Below are 24,191 nucleotides of genomic sequence, written 5' to 3'. Positions count from 1 at the left end.
TTAACGTTCTGTCGACATCGAGGTCATTAGAGATGCAGCACAAGCTCTGGATTCTTCAAGGCTCGAAAGGAAATCCGCTGTGCCCTTTCAAAGGAACCATCTCGGCTTTTGTCAGGAGCGATTTATGTGTGTGTATGAATTCCTAAGGGATCAAACTGCTGAGGTCATCGGTCCCTAGACGTACAAACTACTTAAAGTAACCTATGCTAAGAACAACACACACACACCCATGCCCGAGGGAGGACTCGAACCTCTGGCGGGAGGGGCCGTGCCATCCGTCTCATGGCACCTCTAACCCCGCGGCCACTCCGCGCTGCTCTAAAGAAGAAAATCATAATGTGAAAATATACATTGTTACGTAGCTATTACCGAGCGAGGTGGCGCAGTGGTTAGCCCACTGGACTCGCATTCGGGAGGACGACGGTTCAATCCCGTCTCCAGCCATCCTGATTTAGGTTTTCCGTGATATCCCTAACTCGTTTCAGGCAAATGCCGGGATGGTTCCTTTGAAAGGGCACGGCCGATTTCCTTCCCAATCCTTCCCTAACCCGAGCTTGCGCTCCGTCTCTCATGACCTCGTTGTCGACGGGACGTTAAACACTAACCACCACCACCACCACGTAGCTATTGACTTTCTCGACATATTCATGCAACATGTGGAAAGAGCTTATTTATACGGTTGAACATTCCGTTTTGTTTCAAAATGGTTCAAATATATCTGAGCACTATGGGACTTAACTTCTGAGGTCATCAGTCCCCTAGAACTTAGGACTAATTAAACCTAAGTACATCACACACATCCATAGCCGAGGCAGGAATCGAACCGGCGAACGTAGTCCCGTTTTGGTACTTGGTACATACAGTGTCTACCTGAACACGTATGGCATCCAAATCAGCAATTTTAAGATCTCTTGTCTTACGGAAGGTCTGCATACAATGGTTAAAAGGATCATATACATAAGCACTTCAACAGATATATAGCGCCGGGCGCGGTGGCCGATCGGTTCTAGGCGCTTCAGTCCGGAACCGCGCGACTGCTACAGTCGCAGGTTCGAATCCTGCTTCGGGCATGGATGTGCGTAATGTCCTTAGGTTAGTTAGGTTTAAGTAGTTCGAAGTTCTATGGGACTAGCCGGCTGGAGAAGCCGAGCGGTTCCAGGCGCTACATTCTGGAACCGCGCGACCGCTACGGTCGCAGGTTCGAATCCTGCCTTGGGCATGGATGTGTGTGATGTCCTTAGGTTAGTTAGGTTTAAGTAGTTATAAGTTCTAGGGGACTGATGACCACAGCAGTTAAGTCCCATAGTGCTCAGAGCCATTTTTGAATCTATGGGACTTATGACCTCATATGTTAAGTCCCATAGTGCTCAGAGCCATTTGAACCAGTTTTAGATACATAGTGTGCAGCACAAGTGTGGTTAAGAAGGCAGTATTCAACTTTATCGTTACTATTTTGCTCTATGAATACAACGATAGTAATGCGATCTGAACATCCTCATAGTGACGTAATGGACCATGCCCTCCATTAAACACAAAGTATAGTTGAGTGTCTCAATGCAGGGGACGTGGAAACTAAACACGAAAGCAGAGCCGTGTGATAGGACTGACTTGGAGACCCCGAGGGGCAGGTTCAGTTACCTAATTGGAAAGGTTTTCCCTAGCCTTCTCGCTCACTGGTATCTTTCCTCTACAAAGTGGCAAATTTGTGTGTTAAGTGTATCTCATAAGACTAGATTATATGTGTGTGTGTGTGTGTGTAGTGTGCTGTCATGTTTGCGTTGTACGATGATGAGAGAAGAGAGAGGGTGAAACCCGTTGCCGCCACGTAGCTTACTCCTCTCGAACAGCACTAAGGGGACCGCCGGTCTTAACGTTCCCATCTGAAGGACGGATCACCATCAACAGTGTCGCATGTTCTCACTCCGTGACATACTGCAGACAGGTTTGGAATCTATCCAGGCCTTGGCGCAAAATGGTTCAAATGTCTCTGAGCACTATGCGACTTAACTTCTGAGGTCATCAGTCGCCTAGAACTTAGAACTAATTAAACCTAACTAACCTAAGGACATCACACACATCTATGCCCGAGCCAGGATTCGAACCTGCGACCGTAGCGATCGCTCGGCTCCACACTGTAGCGCCTAGAACCGCACGGCCACTCCGACCGGCCCTTCGCGCAAAGTCTGATGATTAGGAACCTCACACCACCAGTCTACCCCCCTTTGGCGGGAAGGCAAAGGGAAAATTGCCAACAGCGCTTGACATACCCAAGCAGTTGTTCTTTGAATACCGGCCACACTCGTCAGTGCTTAACTTTATCTGTATTCAGTGAGGCAAGATCGTTGGCAAGGTGGAAACTAATATCTCATTACAATAAATAGAATGAAGGGTTACCGTTATGCAAACAAATCACATCTACAAACAAGCACAAACCCAACCGCTGTTAAATAACCAGCGTCAATTAATCATACCAACCCGCGTACGTATTGGAAATTGATGGCCGAGCAGTGGTGCCTGGTGGACGTGGCGAATGGCCGCTAATTTACTACACTGAATGAAGCACTCATCTTCACTACTTCTCAAATGTACAAGCTGCCGGTCATTGTACCACTGAATATTTGTACAGCTTCTTATGGATTGTATTTCATTGTAGATAACTGAAACATCTGCGAAAAACTTGACGCTACTACTAATAGTGTCCACAAGATGATTAATATACAAAATGACCAGCAGGATACCCAACACACTTCCCTGGAGTACATCCGAAGTAACTTCTGTATCTGTCGATGATTGTCCATCCATGATAACATGCTGCGTCCACCCTAGCATGAAATCCCCAATCCTGTAACATGTTTCGTCTGATAATAGATTTGATGTTGCTTTTGATAATAAGCGTAGCTGCGGTACTGAGTGAAATGCTTTTCGGAAAACGAGAAACACCTGTCTGCCTTGATCTATGGCTTTCGATGTGTCTGTGAGAACAGTGCGACGTGGGTTTCACATGGTCTATGTTCTCCAAATCCATGCTGGATGGTATGGGAGATTTTTTTCTGTTCGAGATACCTAAATATGTTTCAGTACAGAATAATTTTTAAGATTCTACAACAAATGGATGTCACGGATATTGAAGGGTAGTTTCGTGGATCTCTTTTGCTACCCTTCTTGTAGACAGGTGCGACCTGCGCTTTCTTCCAACTGCTCGCCACGGTCGTTTGCTCGAGGGACCTAAAATAGAGTATATTTAACAGAGGGACTAACTCAGCTGCGAATTGGGTATAGAATCTGATAGGGATACCATCGGCGCCCAAGACTTTGTTCAATTTTAACTATTTCAACTGTTTCTCAATGCCACTGACTCTCACATCTACATTACTGGCCGTTAAAATTGCTACACCAAGAAGAAATGCAGATGATAAACGGGTATTCATTGGACGAATATATTATACTAGAACTGACATGTGATTATATGCCGGCCGAAGTGGCCGTGCGGTTAAAGGCGCTGCAGTCTGGAACCGCAAGACCGCTACGGTCGCAGGTTCGAATCCTGCTTCGGGCATGGATGTTTGTGATGTCCTTAGGTTAGTTAGGTTTAACTAGTTCTAAGTTCTAGGGGACTAATGACCTCAGCAGTTGAGTCCCATAGTGCTCAGAGCCATTTGAACCATTTGTGATTATATTTTCACGCAATTTGGGTGCATAGATCCTGAGAAATCAGTACCCAGAACAACCACCTCTGGCCGTAATAACGGCCTTGATACGCCTGGGCATTGAGTCAAAAAGAGGTTGGATGGCGTGTACAGGTACAGTTGCCCATGCAGCTTCAACACGATACCACAGTCCATCAAGAGTAGTGACTGGCGTATTGTGACGAGCCAGTTGCTCGGCCACCATTGACCAGACGTTTTCAATTGGTGAGTGATCTGGATAATGTGCTCCCCAGGGCAGCAGTCGAACATGTTCTGTATCCAGTAAGGCCCGTACAGGACCTGCAACATACAGTCGTGCATTATCCTGCTGAAATGTAGGGTTTTGTAGGGATCGAATGAACGGTAGAGCCACGGGTCGTAACACATCTGAAACGTAACGTCCACTGTTCAAAGTGCAGTCAATGCGAACAAGAGGTGACCGAGACGTGTAACCAACGGCACCCCATTACTTCACGCCAGGTTGGTTGGTTGGGTTAAAGATTAAAGGGACCAAACTACAAAGGTCATCGGTCCCATTCACGCCAGGTGATACGCCAGTATGGCGATAACGAATACACGCTTCCAATGTGCGTTCACCGCGATGTCGCCAAACACGGATGCGACCACCATGATGCTGTAAACATAATCTGGATTCATCCGAAAAAATGACTTTTACCATTCGTGCACCCAGGTTCGTTGTTGAGTACACCATCGCAGGCGCCCCTGTCTGTGATGCAGCGTCAAGGGTAACCGCAGCCAGGGTCTCCGAGCTGATAGTCCATGCTGCTGCAAACGTCGTCGAACTCTTCGTGCAGATGCTTGTTGTCCTCCAAACGTCCCCATCTGTTGACTCAGGGATCGAGACGTGGCTGCACGATCCGTTACAGCCATGCGGATAAGATGCCTGTCATCTCGACTGCTAGTGATACGAGGCCGCTGGGATCCAGCACGGCATTCCGTATTACCCTCCTGAACCCACCGATTCCATATTCTGCTAACAGTCATTTGATCTCGACCAACGCGAGCAGCAATGTCGAGATACGATAAACCGCAATCGCGATAGGCTACAATCCGACCTTTATCAAAGTCGATAACGTGATGGTACGTATTTCTCCTCCTTACACGAGGCATCACAACAACGTTTCACCAGTCAACGCCGATCAACTGCTGTCTGTGTATGAGAAATCGGTTGGAAACTTTCCTCATGTCAGCACGTTGTAGGTGTCGCCACCGGCGCCAAACTTGCGTGAATGCTCTGAAAAGATAATCATTTGCATATCACAGCATCTTCTTCCTGTCGGTTAAATTTCGCGTCTGTAACACGTCATCTTCGTGGTGTAGCTATTTTAATGGCCAGTAGTGTATTTCACTCGTCTTTTCAGTTGTATTAGAATTAAGGTGGGGCGATATTCCTGCGTTTTACTTTGTCCAGGAACATTTGAAAATAGAGCTGTGCATGTATGATTTTGCTTTGCTACTCTCAACTTCACTTCCATTATCGTCCATGAGTTACTTGACGCTAACTTTGGTTCCACTAACAGCCTTTACGTATGACCAGAATTTCTTTGAGTTTTGTGAAACATCATTTGACAACATTCTGCTACGGTTGTCATTAAAGAGTTCACGCATTACTCTCTTGACTGGCAAACACCTTTCATTCACAATCTCTCCATCATTAGAACTATGCTTTGTTTTTATGCAGTAGTCTCTGTTTCTGTAGAAGTTCATGACGTTCATGCGAGCTACAGATCACCGTGTGAATAAATAAAATTCTCATAAGTCTGTTGCGCTAGCCCACGCCATGGCAATACGTCACGGAGGCAGCTTCGTTTGCACTTGGGCAGCAACCGCACGTTATCACTGCGTGCGCAGCTGTGCTTGGTTCTCTCCTGGCCGCAGTGCGCGTACTTCGAACCACTAGCGAGTCTTTCAAAGCGTGCGCTGCTGCTTTGGTTGAGGCATGGAGCCAAATTCGATAAAAGCGGGCTTCAGACCTGCTGTTGCTTATACAAAAACAGGTTTTCCGTAGTTCCCGTAAGTGATTTAGCGTAATGCTGCCATGTATCCTTCGTCCAATCTCAGTTTGTGCTCCGTCATTAATGATATTATGGTCGATGGGACACGAAACAATAATTTTCCTTCCGTCTTTCGTGAGTTTTCTATCATACTTTGCGCTTATTATCAAAGACGTTGTGTACGTTGTTGTGCCATAATCGCTCCGGAGTACATACAGAAGATCCCAGAATGGTGTGAACAGCATCGGTGCAACTGTCAAGTACGCTGTATTAGTAAATACACAACAGCATCATATGTGGCGCCAGGTAACAGGTAGGACTTTCTTGCTTTATGTCTACGTGACCAGAATCATTGCGTCACAGTTCTTGTTTTACAACAATTTATCCACAAGCTTAGCTGCACTTTAATTTATTTCTTGGACTAGTGATTTGCCATCATCAATCCCCACGCAAATTTATACGTGCACTCGAAAGGCCATATCCACTACTGCTAATAATAGTTGCAATAAAATACAAGTGCCACGTACTTATAGCGTACAAAGATGGCACGTAATTTCTACATCTATGACACAGCCAAAAGAAAGCTCATGGTGTAGTGAATAAATAGACATTTTATTTGAAGAGTGACGTCCATTAATTTGACAATGAGTGATGTTACTCTGCAATTAATGGTGTTATCAGCAGCAGTTGGACGTCCGCTAATCAGAAAATAATATCAGTCTATTGAAAATTGTATTAGATACACAAATTGTACCTTTAATGGGTGTCTATGGATTATTTTTCCTCCAGAACAATTGTTTACTTGGTGCACATGGTGAGTCATAAAAACTGTTAACGTACAACTTTTCCGATACCGTTTAAGATATCGTAATTCTGTTTCCGCCGAAATGGTTTCCAGGAAGTCCTCACTAAAAGAGCCGGACTCAACGACATTTAATTCTTTAAACAATTACAGTACTTATAACTTTGCATTTGTCTCTTTCAAACATCTAACAGAATACTGTGAAGTGCGGAACTTCGTGATATCATACAAAAGAGTCACTCCCGTATGATGGGTAGCTTCGGCATGGTGGAAGTGACACTATTTCCAGAGTCCAAATAATATACAGAGAGAATAAAAAGCTGAATATCTTATCTGCCACTTATATACCGGGTTCACTGTGGCGCAACATCCACTTTTCTTCATATATGTTGCGATGTAGCGCTTGATTTGAGTTTTATATCACAGAACTGTTCAAAAAAGACATTTTTGATTCTAACAACAGTAATTTCCCCGATTTATACGACTTAATATAGTAAGGCACCTCTTATTCTTCTTTCAAATCTACCCTACTAGGAACAAAAATTGCTGTAGTAGTATGGAAAATTTGGTCCCGATGATTAATATTGAAACATCACAAGGTTACCCGTCCCTTAACGTGGAACTCAAACAATTCATCTGGATAAAAACAGAACTACAACAAATTCGTTGGTTCCGATTACTGTTTATATTTACGGCTTGTGTGACTCAGGCGATATGACGACATACTGTGGAAATACGAAATGGAGAGTGATGAATTATTTGCGGCGGACACTGCAAGCCCGTACAGCACAAAAGTTATATTCGTGTGCAGTGGAAACATGTTTAATGGCGAGCTAGGTCGTCGCTGTATGTCAGAACGAGCAGGAACATAGATATTTTTTTCTTCTGGGGGAGGTTCACTTCTGTTCGTGTACATAATGGTAATTCAGATCACTGTCCCTAAGCATCAGAACTCAACTGTCATAAGATGTTGAATCCCTTACAATTTGAACACAGGCTATTGAAAATTCTTATAGAATGACTGGAAAAAAAGCGGTGCAGTAGGAAAATTACGACGCGTATTGACGTTGATGTAAATCTCAAGTATTTAGCGTCTATAAGCTTAATGTTTAGACAAGAAGAGAATAGAAGCTTTCGAAATGTGGTGCTACAGAAAAATGCTGAAGATTAGATGGGTAGATCACATAACTAATGATGAGGTATTGAATAGAATTGGGGAGAAGAGGAGTTTGTGGCACAACTTGCTAGAAGAAGGGACTGGTTGGTAGGACATGTTCTGAGGCATCAAGGGATCACCAATTTAGTACTGGAGGGCAGCGTGGAGGATAAAAATCGTAGAGGGAGACCAAGAGATGAATACACTAAGCAGATTCAGAAGGATGTAGGCTGCAGTAGGTACTGGGAGATGAAGCTTGCACAGGATAGAGTAGCATGGAGAGCTGCATCAAACCAGTCTCAGGACTGAAGACCACAACAACACAAGCTTAATGTTATGCGACAGTCCTCTTCAGACGCTTTCTTTCTCAATAATTATCTAAATGTTACTTAATATTTCAAATCGGTCAGAAATACTTAAGTCACTTCTATCAAGAAACAAGTAAATGTAATTTTTTATGCATGTAGTTGGAAATAGAGAAACGTTAACACAGTCATTCCTATCTTTTCAATTCACTACATCTGACTGAGAACAAGAAGTGAAACTGGAGCTAGCTTGCTGTATTTTGAACATTTTGTCACCACTATATTTAACGTCTTCACTGGGTGATTCCAGTTTTGCTACTTTGAAAAATGAATTAATGGTTGCTTGGGAAGGTCTTTTTTGAGCAGCTCGCTCCACGATAGTTTCTAAAAAGAGGCAACAGACATCTAACATGTACAGCGTTGTAGTATTGAGACACATTATGGTTGAAAAATTCACAAAGATTGTATTTCAAAATAATAGAGTCAAAGTAATCTAAGTAACGTGATTTTCAAGAAGATACGTTTTTTTAATACATAATACGTAAAGTGAGAAATTACATAAGCCGAAATGATTATAAATTGCTCGGACTGACTTTGGTAATACTCTAGAAGGTAAGCCCATTCAAAAAAGTACATCAGTGCTATATTACTTTTTATAGCAAAGTGACTAATAACTTTGAAGGTATTAGCATGGCAGGCAATAAATTAGTTTTATCATTACTTGGTTAACTCCAGTGTGTAAATTTGTCACTGTTAGTTATGTTTCTACGACACGCACACACACACACACACACACACACACACACACACACACAAGTCATACGTAAGCGTTTGTATCAAGTAACCTTGCAATTTCTTACTTCGAACGCTAGGGGTCACTGCATTCGCGTAACGCGACCATAGTACGGGTGTACACCTTCTTTCCTTTAGGCACCGCTTCCTTGAACTGCTCGGAGTTCATCGATGGAACTCGCAATTTTCCTTGCTTACCAAAGTACATGAGATGACACGAAGTGGTAATGCACACAGTCTGCATCTACATGACTACTCTGTAATTCACACTCAAGCACCTGGCATAGGGTTCTTCGGACCACCTCCAGACCATTGGTCCATGGTCGCGTCCAACAAACAAACAAGTGAATGTTTCCGTGCGCGATTTGATTTCTCTTATTTTATTACGAAGATCATTTCTCCCTATTTAAGTTGGCAACAGTAAAATATTTTCGCATTCAGAGGAGAAAAGTGGTGAGTGAAATTCCGTAAGAAAACCTCGCCGCAAAGAAAAAGTATTTCTTTTAATGATTGTCAACTCGCTTATCATACCCGTGACATGCTCTCCCCTATTTTCCGATAATACAAAACGAGTTGCCCTTCTTTGAGGTTTTTCGGTGTCCTTCGTCAATCCTGTGTAGTAAGGATCCGATATTGCACAGAAATACTCTAGCAGAGGACAAGGAAGCGTAGTGTAGGTAGTCTCTTTAGTGGATTAGTTGCTGCTTCTAAGTGTTCTGTCAATAAAAAGCAGTCTTCGTTTGTCTTGCCCACAACTGTATTTATGTGATGGCTCCATTGTAAGTTGTTCGTAATGTAATTGGTACGTATTTAGTTGAACTGACAGCCTTTGTATTTATGTATTTACTACGTAACCGAAATATAACGGACTTTTTTTTTGTACTCATACCGATGAGCTCGCATTTTACCTTGTTTACAGACAATTGTCATTCTCCGTCACATACAGATATCTTGTCTAAATCATTTTGCAGTTAGTTTTGATCATCTGATGAATTTATGAGACGGTAAATGACAGCATCATCTGCAAACAATCTAAGAGGGGCCACTCAGATGATCCCCTAAATCGTTTATATAAATTACCAACAGCAGAACACTATTTATTTTGCACATGGCACACACATTCGAGTTCACAGCACTACTATGGTACTATAGCTGTTAAAAAGGATGACAACTGACGGAGCTGATTCCGACAAGCGGCTGGATTTATAAATTTACAAATTTAAAAAATCGTTAGAATGCTATTCTTCTAGGTCTAGCTTAAAAAATAGCATAAGACGCTAAGCCATAAATGAAATTAGACAAATTAGGAATCATGATTTTAGTTAAATATTTCGTTTTCTTAGATTATATTCATGGGATTCCTTTCTGAAGGACGCTAAGCCATAAATGAAATTAGACAAATTAGGAATCATGATTTTAGTTACATATTCCGTTTTTTCGATTATATTCATTGGATTCCTTTCTGAAAGACGCGTATAATGATAACATTTTCTTCGAAATTATAATTATGTTGTACTTTCTTGTACTATGCCTGAGACAAAGACGATCTCTCAGCTACTGGTATGCATTCTATGACTTTATGTCTTTTAAACGTAATTTGATAATTTCATCCTGTCTGTCCTATATTCAGCATGAACTGGAAAGGAAGCTTTGTATTTTATAGGTGTATGCTGTCATAGATTATCGTGGTGGTACTAAAGTTAGAATGAAAAATGAAAAAAAAGTTGAAACTGTTTTTTTGACAAAAATACAAAATGTAAAATTATTGTTTATGAAAAGTAATACAGCTAATTATAATTTCAGAAACACCATTTACGAGAACATAGGATCATAAATAGTGTTATATTATGTAGGAATATTTTTCGTAGAGAAAAGGGATGCAATATGAACCTACACTACATTGAGTGTTCAATGAACTGTGGATAAAGCCCGACCATCAGGCATTACATGCATTGATCAGAAATGATAGTGCATTGAGAATGGCTAGTTTATAGCTGAAATCTAGATCTGCCAATAAAGTTTAAAAAGGATGACTGATAGCTGAAATCTATTATTTGCACGAAAAATTTTTTATTTTTGTGACACGAATGAATCTGATAATGGCATACACTTTTTTTTTTAAATTACTCCGCTAAATGTAAGCACCAGGCTCAACAGCAAACCTTTTTCCCTTTTATTAAGGAACACTAAAATTCACTATCATCCTTAAAACAGAACAGAATCAGGTCCAAAATAAGTTGCCAAAGAGAAATTTTTGTCTGTATGCATAAAAATATTCACAGCAGTAACAGACGGGAAGGCAAATGCAGCACAAAAGATCATGAAGATAAAATTTAGTAAAAGAGAGTAAATGTTTAACAATGAGCCCATAAAGTTGATGTCAAAGTGAAAAAACAAATGGGAAAATTGAGTTCGCCTATTCAGAGTAATGGATCTGAATAAGACGTTCAAATTGTGTCAGGCAGTATTTTTTAAAATCTGGTTGAAAATATATAATCATCCGAAAGGAATAATCAGGTATGGAACTGCATGACCTTTCAATTGACAGGACAACAGCAGAATACAGTTTTCCGACGAAAATTGAGGCTCGTTTCTACCTAATTTTCAAGGGAAATAAAACTCAGCAATTTCGGTGGTCTTCAGATCTGAGACCACAAACGCCAGATGACGGAATGCACTAGGTTTTCCGATACTGCATTTAGAATTTAATTTAAGAAAATGTCTGTATTTTGATGTGGTATTTCACTAGAAGATGTTATTTTTACTGATTTTCGTATAGAGGAAAGGTGCCTATTATGGGCTCGCTAATGTGAGACAGTTATATTCTGACTAAAGGAAGTCTTCAGCTTTGTTGGAAGTATCAGAACTTAGTTCTCACAGCGCCTGAGGCTTAGAGCAGTGACAAGAAGCCAGTTCCAGAGTTGAACATTGTCGAGAAGTCTTAATTTTAAAGGTGTTGAAAAGCTCGATTTTTCAGTGTATGTGCTTGTAAAGGTTTAATATCTGAAGTTGAGTAGCTGATGCAACAATGTTCATACGGTTATATACTTCACAAAGTACTCTTTCATTTTCTGTAATGAACTGTCCTAGTCGAGCGGCATTACCACGAGGCTAGGTTTCTGGCGCAAGATGGCTTATTCCAGATATGCGATGTCATGGGTATCCTAATGCACAACAGTATCACATTTTAGGACACGCTAGCTCACGTTAGGATAATTTCGACTTGTCAACGTATTAGCTGGATTCAGACTCATATTTTTACGTCGTTTCATAGTTTTGTGAATTTGGGAAGCAATGTAGTAATGATCCCGTTGTGGTGTTCTTGATCGGCATCCTATCACGTTTGTGTGAAAGACAACGCAAAGGAAAACCGTCTTCACATCATTTGATTATCATCTTATTTCATGCAACAAATGCAGTGCTTTATGCGGAATTCATGAGACCCTTTGAAACGAATTATTCCAATGATATCAGAGAACAGACTCGTGAAGGTAACATCTTAGATCTGCTGGTGACAGACAGACGCGATATTTTCGACGTAGTTGGCGTAGAATATGGACACAGTGATCATAAGGCCGTTACAGCATCCCTGTATATGGCAATAAATAAGAAACAAATAAAGGAGGAAGATCTTTCCACTTTACAAGAGCGACAAGAAACAGATTTCAGATTGCCTGAAAGGTCAGCATGACATTTTATCTCCAGCATTAATAATCTTGAGTATCAATGGGCAGGCGTCAAGAGAATTTGACAGGTATGTGCCGAGCAAAGTTGTGGGGGATGGAAAAGTCCCGCTGTGGTTCGACAGCAATGTTAGAAAGCTGCTACGATAACAACGAGAGCTTCACTGCAAATTAAAACGCAGCCTAAGCCTCGAACACAAACAAAAATCAAACCAAGCCTAATTAGCATAAGGAGAGGTGTGCATGAACTGTTCAACGAATACGAAAATAAAACTCTATTCACCAACTTGACAGAAACCCTGAGAACTTCTGGTCTTACGATATATCAGTAGACGGATCTAAGCCATATGTCTAGACACACTGTGAAGACAATGGCTTTGAAACACAGGACGACACAGAAACGGCCGAAATAATGCTAAACGTCTGTTTCTAAAACTGTTTCACAGGGGGCATGTTCCACTGCAGTACCTCCTTTAAATCATTGCACAATCGACGACAAAATTGCTAATATCGAAATAAGTGACGATCTGACAGAATAGCAACTGAAATCGCTCAACGGAGTGAATACCACTAGACTTGACGGGATACCAATACGAGTCTACACAAGGTATGAGAAAGAACTAACCCCTTTTCTAGCAGCAGTCTACCGTAGATCTATGGTAGAGTGAAATGTTCTTGAAAATTAGAAAGTACAACTATGGAACATGTTTTATGCTCACGTGTATTGAAATTTCTGAAGACCGAAAATCTGCTCTTTATGAATCACCATGAGTTCCGACAACAACGACTGTGTATAACCCAACTCGCTCTGTGCGTCCACTAGACCCAGAAGGCGGTATGTATCTGCACCCAGATTGATGGCACGTTCCCTGACTTCCGTAAGGCATTCGATACAGTTCCGCGCTGCGGCCAAGTGAATAAAATACGAGCGTACGGAATATCAGACCAGCTCTGTGATTGAATTGAAGAGTTTCTAGGAAACAAACCACAGCGTGTCATTCTCAATAGACAGAAGTCTTCAGATGTGAAAGTGACTTCGGGCGACCCCAAGGGATTGTTATACGTTCACTACTTTGCACATTATGAATAACTGACATAATAGACAACATCGGAAGTTCCGTGAAGCTTTTAGTGGATGATGCTGTTGTATACAGAGATGTCGAAACGCTAGAAAACTGTAGCGGATTGCAGGAAGGCCTGCAGATGATCACCACTTGGTGCAGGGAGTGGCAATTGACCCTCAAAATAAACAAATGTAACATATTCTGCTTAAACAGCCGAAAAGACTGACTATTGCGTGAGCACACGTTTGTAGAACAGTCACTGGAAGCGACCACAACCATAAATCATCCAGGACTATGCATACGGGGTCATTTAAAGTGTAAACGACCACATAAAGCTAGTCACAGGAAAGCTAGTGTCACACCGAGATTACTTGGAAAAATCTTCAGGAAATGTAAACCATCAACAATGCTGGTCGCAGAAAATGTAAACCATCAACAATGGTGGTCGCTTACAAAGCTCTCGTTCGAGCAGTATTTGAATACTATTCATCAGTATGGTATCTTTACAAGGCAGGATTGAGCGAGGAAATAGAGGACTTAGGAAGCACGAAAACGTCAGAGATGTTCAACTAACTCTAGTGGCAGATGTTTCAATAGAGGCATTTTGCATCACAGTGTGGTTTACTATTAAATTTCCGAGAGCGTATGTTCCCAGAAGACTCATAAAATATAATGCTTCCTCTTACGTATATTTCGCAGAAAGATCATGAATATAAAATCAGAGATTTGAGCCTACAGTTAATCTTACCGGCACTCGTTCTTCCCACGAACTATTCGCGACTGGACAAGGAAAGGGGGGAAGTGGCAGCGGTACGCAAAGTACCCTCCGCCACACGCCGCAAGGTAGCTTGCAGAGGTTAGATGTAAATGTGGAAACAGAAACCTGGCATGAAAATAACCCAGGAAAAGTAGTGTCTCATTTTTGATTACGTGGTTATTTGGAGCGTGTACTTGAGAACAGTAACAATAGAAAATGCTATAAACAACCTCTGGAAACTGGGACTCTTCTCATGTAACAGACATATACTTCGAGAAACTGACTTTGCAATACAGCAGAAGTGTGACATGAAAACAACGGAGTAAACGTGAGTCCTAAAGTAATCAGGCAAGCTCCCAAATTCAGTAACTCACATCAAGAGCCAGCAATACTTTTAAAATCAACACGTTCTGAATCTATTAAGTTGCTGACATCGTCTCCATACGGGAAACGTTAGAAACTATTTAAAAAGAAAGAAAGTTGTAGTAGAATCAAATGAGATAGAAGCAAATGTATTGTTCTTCAAAAACCAAAAGCGAAGAAACCGTGAAACATAATCTTCCAGTCACTCGAAGTTTGATACAAATGTAATTAAGGACAGTATTTATGATTTACAATCTGAAATAGAAGACACTCAATGCATATTCTGTAGTTGTCGTTTCTCTGTAGACTAACAGGGGGACATGGGGACAGTGCATGGAATGCTATCCATCGGCTTCCGATGAATGTTAACTTGTAAAAGAGCTTCGGTGTCCCCACACTGCACTTCTTCTGCACAATAGAAGCTGAATGTGTTGTAGAGGCAGGAAGGAAGAGAATATTATTATTTTAAGTTCAAAATGGCTCTGAGCACTATGGGTCTTAACTTCTGAGGTCATCAGTCCCCTAGAACTTCGAACTGCTTAAACCTAACTAACCTAAGGACATCACACACACCCATGCCCGAGGCAGGATTCGAACCTGCGACCGTAGTGGTCGCGCGGTTCCAGACTGTAGCGCCTAAAACCGAACGGTCACCTCGGCCGGCATTTATTTTACGGTTTACCTGTTCTTATATTAGTCAGTACTGATTGTTCGTTCTGACGGTCTCATATTATGACACTACTTCTATTTCGATTCGAATTGACTCGTCTGTGCTCTCCAAATTATCATGTATTGAGTGTTAAGTAGCACTAAATCAAATAATAATATTGACAGTACATTGACTGCATGCAGATTTTCAATCAACAAACATATAGTTATCTTAAATGTTATGATATAAAGTGGAATATTGAGTGACGAGGAAAGTTTCTCATCAGGGAAGAGGCTAATATGATGTGCACCCACCATTGTCTTCAATTGCCTGGCTCACACGGTGAGGCGTGGAGATGGTCAACCTCAGGAAATGTGTCTCATCGCCCGCGAGACTGCCCTACACATTCAACACTAGGTTCCACAGTCGGTCAGCTGTGCATGGGGTCAGTGTCGACCAGTGTACGTTAATGTAACGCTTCATTTTGTCCCACAAATTTTCAATGGAATTCAAGTCCAGCACTCTAACAGGGCAGTCGATCTGGAGGACGTTTGACTTTTGCAATAACCATTGATGAACAATTTGACTCGTGTAAACTAGGTGAGTTGGGACCTGATCACTCCATTGGAATAGTGCCTCCTTACCCTTACACTCGGCACCGTGGTATGTTTCATGATGTGCATATACTGATCCGCCGCTAGATGACCATAAATTCGATGAAGAATCCCTTTTTCACCTTATGGTAGCTCACCCCAGCACGAGACTGTGATGCGGTCGTGTACTGTGGGCCGTAATGAACTCTACGTCGCCTGTAGATCATCACTGGACCCTCATTCATTGACCTAAATATTGACTTATCTATGGAGATGAACGAAGTCAGGCCTATGAAGTTTGAGATCATAAGAGAGGTCTCTCTGTTAGCAGCTCAGTGGGCTCTAAGGCCAGGATCTCATAAACAGTTGCGAAAAGTTTGTGGACATCCAGTGAAATTTGTCTCGTTCTTCAGTTATACGTTTGAAAACTGACGTTACAAACAAGAGTCAACTAACACGTTGTCTCGGTGAGGCATCGACACGTTTCCTAAGCCTGGCCCTCGAAGCCGACCAATGACCGCAGTGTGGTACCACCACGTTATCCAGGTCTGGGCATAGCGATGTTGAACGGAGCACCTGGCTTTCGCTTCAGGGTGCGTTGTTCAAGATGCGACAGTGGCCTGGGGCTACAACTGGATAGCCGCCCGGGGTGGCCGGGCGGTTCTAGGCGCTACAGTCTGGAACCGCGCAACCGCTACGGTCGCAGGTTCGAATCCTGCCTCGGGCATGGATGTGTGTGATGTCCGTAGGTTAGTTAGGTTGAAGTAGTTCTAAGTTCTATGGGACTGATGACCTCAGAAGTTAAGTCCCATAGTGCTCAGAGCCATTTGAACTTTTTTTTTTTTTTTTTTTTTGCAACTGGATACCACGTGGCGATAGGGGCTCTTTACATTCGGGCTTTCGGGCTGCCACACGCTTCTGGTCCAGCTGCGGCAGCAGAACTGAGCCAGTGATCAAACACCGTGCCACAGAGCCTTACATGCAGTATTGTCGCCAAAGTAAAGCGAAATGACACGCTCACAGGGAGCAGAACGCTGTTGTGAGATCGTCTCTCAACATCAGAGCTTCTTCAATTTAAAGCATCCTATGTAAAGGAACATTTTGTTCCAAGAAGTACAAAGTTGGGAACTGCCATTTAATTGAACATTCCTTTGCTTGTTCCAAATGTGAATCCGTCGAAGGAGCTGGTAAATAAATATAAAGTTTGCAGACAAATACGGGCAATACTTCTTCCACGATTCTGCTGAATCCGAAGGAATATACTAGAGATGGATAAGATTCTCTCGTTGCCAGGAAATGAAACTATAATTAAGCTAGCATGATTTTGCCTTTAGTATACCTATATTTCATGGCGTTGTAATTGAATTTTTCAAGATCGTATAGAGAAATTTTAGGGACTTACGTGATAGAAACAGACGAGAAAGAAAGCTGGAAACAGGATATAATGTATCAGTGAAACCAAAGAAATGGGTTCAGTATGATCACTTGGCCATCCTGCATACATTTCTATATGAAGTCAAAATTAAACTTGTTGATTTTAAGGACACAACTCTCACCTACCAACATTATTCTCTTCTTTGCTTTTGGGAATAATGAATTTGGAATATTATTGATAAATTTAACGAACTGCAACAAGATATACGAGGGTTGGATCTTAAGTAGTGGCAACTATTTATTCACAACCGATACAAAAGAGTTACATGTTGGCACCTGTTGCTGTCCTTCAAAGTAGTCACCAGTGTTGTGTATAACCCGCTGCCAGCGATGTGGAAGGCGTAGTATACCATTAGCAGAGCCTGTTCTGTTGATGGTGCGACTGTAGTGGTCTACTGCCTGTCGAATCTCTGGAAAAGTTCTGAAGCGAATGCCACGAAGCGGTTCCTTCATCTTCGGAATCAAATCAAATTCACAAGGACTTAAGTTCCAGTCCCATCGACCTAACAGAGCAACCACAGCTTGATGGGTTGCGCGTCGAAGGTGTGTCAGATCACCAGTATGGCGAAAGTTATGGTGATTCTCGTGTACGACCGTAACGGTATTATCCTAATGTATTACGTTCCCCCACAGCAGACTGTTAATGCGCAGTACTACTGTTCGTTTTTGGAGTATCACCTGCGACCAGCTTTGTGAAAGAAGCTGCGACACTTTCTGCGCAATCCACTCATCATTTTGCACGACACTGGCTGCTCTGTTCGGTCGATGGGACTGGGAAGTACTGTACCATCCACCATACTCCCCGAACTTAAGTCCTTGTGACTCTGATTTGATTCCGAAGATAAAGGAACCACATCGTGGCATTCGCTTCAGAAATGTTCCAGAGATTCGACAGGCAGTAGACCACTCCAGTCGCACCATCAACAGAACAGGCTCTGCTAACGGTATACTACGCCTTCCACATCGCTGGCAACGGGTTATACACAACCATGGTGACTACTTTGAAGGACAACAACAGGTGCAAACATGTGACTCTTTTGTATCGGTTGTAAATTAACAGTTGCCACTATTTAAGTTGCAACCCTCGTATTTAGTTCCAGACCTATCTCCAACCTTTCCTTCATTAAGAAGAAAAGACGCACATTATTATTTCAAACATAGTGACTGATTCTGAAGACAATACAGGAGCTGAATCCATATCACTTAATCTGGAAGAACCTGAGATGAGAGACATGTAATATCCATCAAGTGTTTCAGATAAACATACAACTCCGTTCAGATAAACGAATGGCTCAGAGGAAGAAAATGAGTGCTCAAGAGATGTCTCTCGTGCTCCAAAAAACAGACAGACTGAAAGGAAAAAATCATGGGCAGAATTCAAAATAAAATATCAAGATTCCACTGCGAAGGAAGATGATGTAAATTTATTTTTAGTAAGCATGAGTATGGCTATAAGGGCATCCCACTCCACTATTTCAGTTGAGTCAATCATAGAGAGAAGCACACTGAATTTAGTGACTGATATACAGTTCGAAAATGAGAACGCCGCCAGACTGATATTATTTGAAGGAAGTGATCTTGGAAAGATGATGTACTTCCTTTCAGTATAAAGTTAAAGGGATGTTTAATTTTTATTACATTTTGTAAGCAGCTGGGCTTTTTAATAAGTACTGTTTATATTAAATTCTTTCTCTCTACTCTGCTGTAAACCTGCCAATGGTGGGAGAGTGACGCTCTACTTACAGAACTTATTACCTACATAATATACAAGATATTTAATAAATAGCTAACTTCCAAACGTTGCAGTGGCTAAAGCTTTAAGGCGAAATATTGCAACATATAACATGAAGGGATTCAATTACCCCGTGAAAACATTCGCTCATAATAAGAGACAGCCGCGCGGGACTAGCCGAGCGGTTTTGGGCGCTGCAGTTATCATGGACTGTGCGGCTGGTCCCGGCGGAGGTTCGAGACCTCCCTCGGGCATGGGTGTGTGTGTTTGTCCTTACGATAATTTGGGTTAAGTAGTGTGTAAGGTTAGGGACTGATGACCTTAGCAGTTAAGTTCCATAAGATTTTTAAAAAATTTGTGAAACTGAGAAGAAAATTAGAGTCATTGAGAGTTTTCCAGCTGTACTGATGGCTTTCTTGAACCAGTTAGATTTTTTTTTTCTGTGTATCTTTTCTGTATTTTGCAAAACATGTGCAAACTTCCTAACATTTAAACTAAAATAAAATCTGAATTTTGTGTCGCCATTTACAAGATGCTTGTAAATCTAAATGTTATTGCAACGATTACCGCCATGTGCCGCAAAGATGCTATTTATCCTCTTCTTCTCCTTCTTCTTCCTCCTCATTTTTCTAATTCCTGTAGTAAAGATATTGGGTCTACCACTTTGCGTCCGTCGTTTTTTTCTCGAAGATCTGCACTGTATTGTCAAAATTTTACAAAAAATTTACGATTCAGAATGTTGGACATCACTGGCCACTACTTCCTCCCGTCTTTTGGGCAGCATACGAGTCCCGCGCCGTAGGCACTGGGCGTCTTATGAGGAGATCCACGAATCGATCCAGTTTTACACTTCTTCATATTATCGAAAGTGCTGGTCAACCAGACCGTGTGTCATGGATTGTAAAAGATAATAGAGGGAGCAATGTCTGGAGAATCCGGCGGGTAGGATAGGACTTAGCACTTCAAGGTTTTCAGATATGTTTTGGCAGATTTTGCATCATGGGATCGAGCACTGTCATGCTGCAAAATCAGTTTTTTCCTGTCTAACGCTGTATTCTGGCCGATTATCCTTCGGTGATCGTCTCAGACGCATCATTTGCTTTCGACAACAATAACTTGTGATTGTTTCCGTCGGTAGCAACTTCGAAAACTTTCTCTCTTCCACCACCATGCCGATTTTCGATGTCAAAGTTACCGTTCATGAAGCACTGAAACCATTCTCTGGACGTTGTTCCACCAATACGTGATTGCAGTGGACTCCGTTCCGTTGTGTAAAGAACTTGTTTCGTTGTAATTAGAAATTGGTGATGCGTGGTGTGAGTCATAACTTAGTCGAATATAATGGTGCCAGTAACTCGCAATGGAGAGCCTTAGTGGTGGTGCCGGGAACTCGCCAACTTCGGCGTAAAATGTTCATACATGAGGAGAAATACAGGGTGATTCAAAAAGAATACCACAACTTTAGGAATTTAAAACTCTGCAACGACAAAAGGCAGAGCTAAGCACTATCTGTCGGCGAGTTAAGGGAGCTATAAAGTTTCATTTAGTTGTACATTTGTTCGCTTGAGGCGCTGTTGACTAGGCGTCAGCGTCAGTTGATGCTAAGATGGCGACCGCTCAACAGAAAGCTTTTTGTGTTATTGAGTACGGCAGAAGCGAATCGACGACAGTTGTTCAGCGTGCATTTCGAACGAAGTATGGTGTTAAACCTCCTGATAGGTGGTGTATTAAACGTTGGTATAAACAGTTTACAGAGAATGGGTGTGTGTGCAAAGGGAAAAGTTCTGGACGGCCGAGAACGAGTGATGAAAATGTAGCACGCATCCAGCAAGCATTTGTTCGCAGCCTAGGAAAATCGACTCGCAGAGCTAGCAGAGAGCTGCAAATTCCACAATCAACTGTATGGAGAGTCCTACGAAAAAGGTTAGTTATGAAACCTTATCGTCTGAAATTGGTTCAAGCACTGTCTGCAGCTGATAAGAATAAAAGAATCGATTTCTGTGATTTTACCCTTGCTCAAATGGAAACAGATGGATCTTTCGTTTCAAAGATTGTGTTTAGTGATGAAGCAACTTTCCACACTAATGGGAAAGTCAACCGTCACAATGTCTGTATATGGGGCACTGAGAATCCGCAGGAAACAACTCAGTATGAACGTGACTCGCCTAAGGTGAACGTTTTCTGTGCCATTTCAGCCAATAAAGTTTTTGGTCCCTTTTTCTTCGAAGGTGCTACTGTAACTGGACTACAGTATCTGGAGATGTTAGAGAATTGGCTGTTCCCTCAGCTCGAACAAGAAGCACAACAATTAATATTTCAGCAGGATGGAACGCCACCACATTGGCACTTATCTGTCCGTAACTACCTGAACGTCAACTACCCGAGGCGATGGATCGGCCGCCAGGCAGCCCGTGACAGAGCACTTCATCACTGGCCTCCAAGAAGCCCTGATCTTACCCCCTGCGATTTTTTCTTATGGGGGTATGTTAAGGATATGGTGTTTCGGCTACCTCTCCCAGCCACCATTGATGATTTGAAACGAGAAATAACAGCAGCTATCCAAACTGTTACGCCGATATGCTACAGAGAGTGTGGAACGAGTTGGAGTATCGGGTTGATATTGCTCGTGTGTCTGGTGGGGGCCATATTGAACATCTCTGAAGTTGTTTTTGAGTGAAAAATAACCTTTTTAAATACTCTTTGTAATGATGTATAACAGAAGGTTATATTATGTTTCTTTCATTAAATACACATTTTTAAAGTTGTGGTATTCTTTTTGAATCACCCTGTATATATAACATAGTAATACACTCCTGGAAATGGAAAAAAGAACACATTGACACCGGTGTGTCAGACCCACCATACTTGCTCCGGACACTGCGAGAGGGCTGTACAAGCAATGATCACACGCACGGCACAGCGGACACACCAGGAACCGCGGTGTTGGCCATCGAATGGCGCTAGCTGCGCAGCATTTGTGCACCGCCGCCGTCAGTGTCAGCCAGTTTGCCGTGGCATACGGAGCTCCATCGCAGTCTTTAACACTGGTAGCATGCCGCGACAGCGTGGACGTGAACCGTATGTGCAGTTGACAGACTTTGAGCGAGGGCGTATAGTGGGCATGCGGGAGGCCGGGTGGACGTACCGCCGAATTGCTCAACACGTGGGGCGTGAGGTCTCCACACTACATCGATGTTGTCGCCAGTGGTCGGCGGAAGGTGCACGTGCCCGTCGACCTGGGACCGGACCGCAGCGACGCACGGATGCACGCCAAGACCGTAGGATCCTACGCAGTGCCGTAGGGGACCGCACCGCCACTTCCCAGCAAATTAGGGACACTGTTGCTCCTGGGGTATCGGCGAGGACCATTCGCAACCGTCTCCATGAAGCTGGGCTACGGTCCCGCACACCGTTAGGCCGTCTTCCGCTCACGCCCCAACATCGTGCAGCCCGCCTCCAGTGGTGTCGCGACAGGCGTGAATGGAGGGACGAATGGAGACGTGTCGTCTTCAGCGATGAGAGTCGCTTCTGCCTTAGTGCCAATGATGGTCGTATGCGTGTTTGGCGCCGTGCAGGTGAGCGCCACAATCAGGACTGCGTACGACCGAGGCACACAGGGCCAACACCCGGCATCATGGTGTGGGGAGCGATCTCCTACACTGGTCGTACAGCACTGGTGATCGTCGAGGGGACACTGAATAGTGCACGGTACATCCAAACCGTCATCGAACCCATCGTTCTACCATTCCTAGACCGGCAAGGGAACTTGCTGTTCCAACAGGACAATGCACGTCCGCATGTATCCCGTGCCACCCAACGTGCTCTAGAAGGTGTAAGTCAACTACCCTGGCCAGCAAGATCTCCGGATCTGTCCCCCATTGAGCATGTTTGGGACTGGATGAAGCGTCGTCTCACGCGGTCTGCACGTCCAGCACGAACGCTGGTCCAACTGAGGCGCCAGGAGGAAATGGCACGGCAAGCCGTTCCACAGGACTACATCCAGCATCTGTACGATCGTCTCCATGGGAGAATAGCAGCCTGCATTGCTGCGAAAGGTGGATATACACTGTACTAGTGCCGACATTGTGCATGCTCTGTTGCCTGTGTCTATGTGCCTGTGGTTCTGTCAGTGTGATTATGTGATGTATCTGACCCCAGGAATGTGTCAATAAAGTTTCCCCTTCCTGGGACAATGAATTCACGGTGCTCTTATTTCAATTTCCAGGAGTGTAATATCTGAAATGAAGTAGATGGAATAGAGAATCATATAAAATTTTACATTGTATATTTTTATCATTGTTACTATTTACTTTAGGTACCATGTGACGAACATCATACACGATCCAGCGTTCTATGGGCCTCAGCTGCAGAAGCCTTCATGATAAAGCAGAAAATTAAATTCCTGAAATTGACGAGGTTATAGCTCGAAGGATGATATATTCAGTCTAGGGTAACTTAATCATATAATTACTGCTATGTCGTCAGAAAAAGACGCAGGTGGGGCAAAAGCACCATAGGCGCAAATGTAGGACCTACTGCCAGTGCCATAGAGACTCGCCACATGCGCAAGTTCCACCAGCGCCACGGGCGGAGCTGAGGATGAAGATATGGACTTCGCCTCGGCCAGTTGCCGATCGAGTAAAATCCGCCAATGAGCAGACAACAACGGACAGAAGCGAATTCGGAAGATAGAACAGCAGCTATCGCCCACTTGATTATAGGTCATCGTCCAGGGCTGACTCAGACAGAGAAGGTCCTTTAGCGAACTGCTAGAAGTGAACAGAAAGTTGCTGGAAATTGCATTTGCTGTGTACTGTGAAGTCTACCTACGATTATTTGCCCTTAGCTATTGAGGGCCTATTTTGTGTTATGTTTCATGCAGTGTTGCAGACTTAATAATTCAACAAGCCATAAACACAATTAAACCTTTTAACACGTTTGTGTGACTCTGTTACTAATTCGAAATTAGAATTATATTTATACCGTCAGCTGCGCACGGGCGTTGATATAGATCAACGGGGACAGGTGAAAATGTGTGCCCCGACCGGGACTCGAACCCGGGATCTCCTGCTTACATGGCAGACGCTCTATCCATCTGAGCCACCGAGGGCGCAGATGATAGTGCTACTGCAGGGACTATCTCGCGCACGCCGCCCGCGA

The 24,191-nt window shown here is 43.0% G+C and overlaps 1 protein-coding gene and 1 non-coding gene across 2 annotated transcripts in view; both read right to left on the bottom strand.

Annotated features, from left to right (window-relative positions):
- The window catches only part of LOC124556398, a 137,676-nt gene that overhangs the window by 30,461 nt on the left and 83,024 nt on the right, over positions 1-24,191 (bottom strand). The gene's annotated exons all lie outside the window — the stretch shown is intronic.
- Positions 24,068-24,142, bottom strand: Trnat-ugu. Its single transcript has one exon. It is a non-coding gene; the product is annotated as a tRNA-Thr (tRNA).

This window comes from Schistocerca americana, chromosome X (assembly GCF_021461395.2).
Source record: "Schistocerca americana isolate TAMUIC-IGC-003095 chromosome X, iqSchAmer2.1, whole genome shotgun sequence".
Classification (NCBI taxonomy): domain Eukaryota; kingdom Metazoa; phylum Arthropoda; class Insecta; order Orthoptera; family Acrididae; genus Schistocerca; species Schistocerca americana.
Note: the sequence above shows the minus strand (reverse complement) of the source record. Positions and strands in the feature narration are given on the sequence as shown.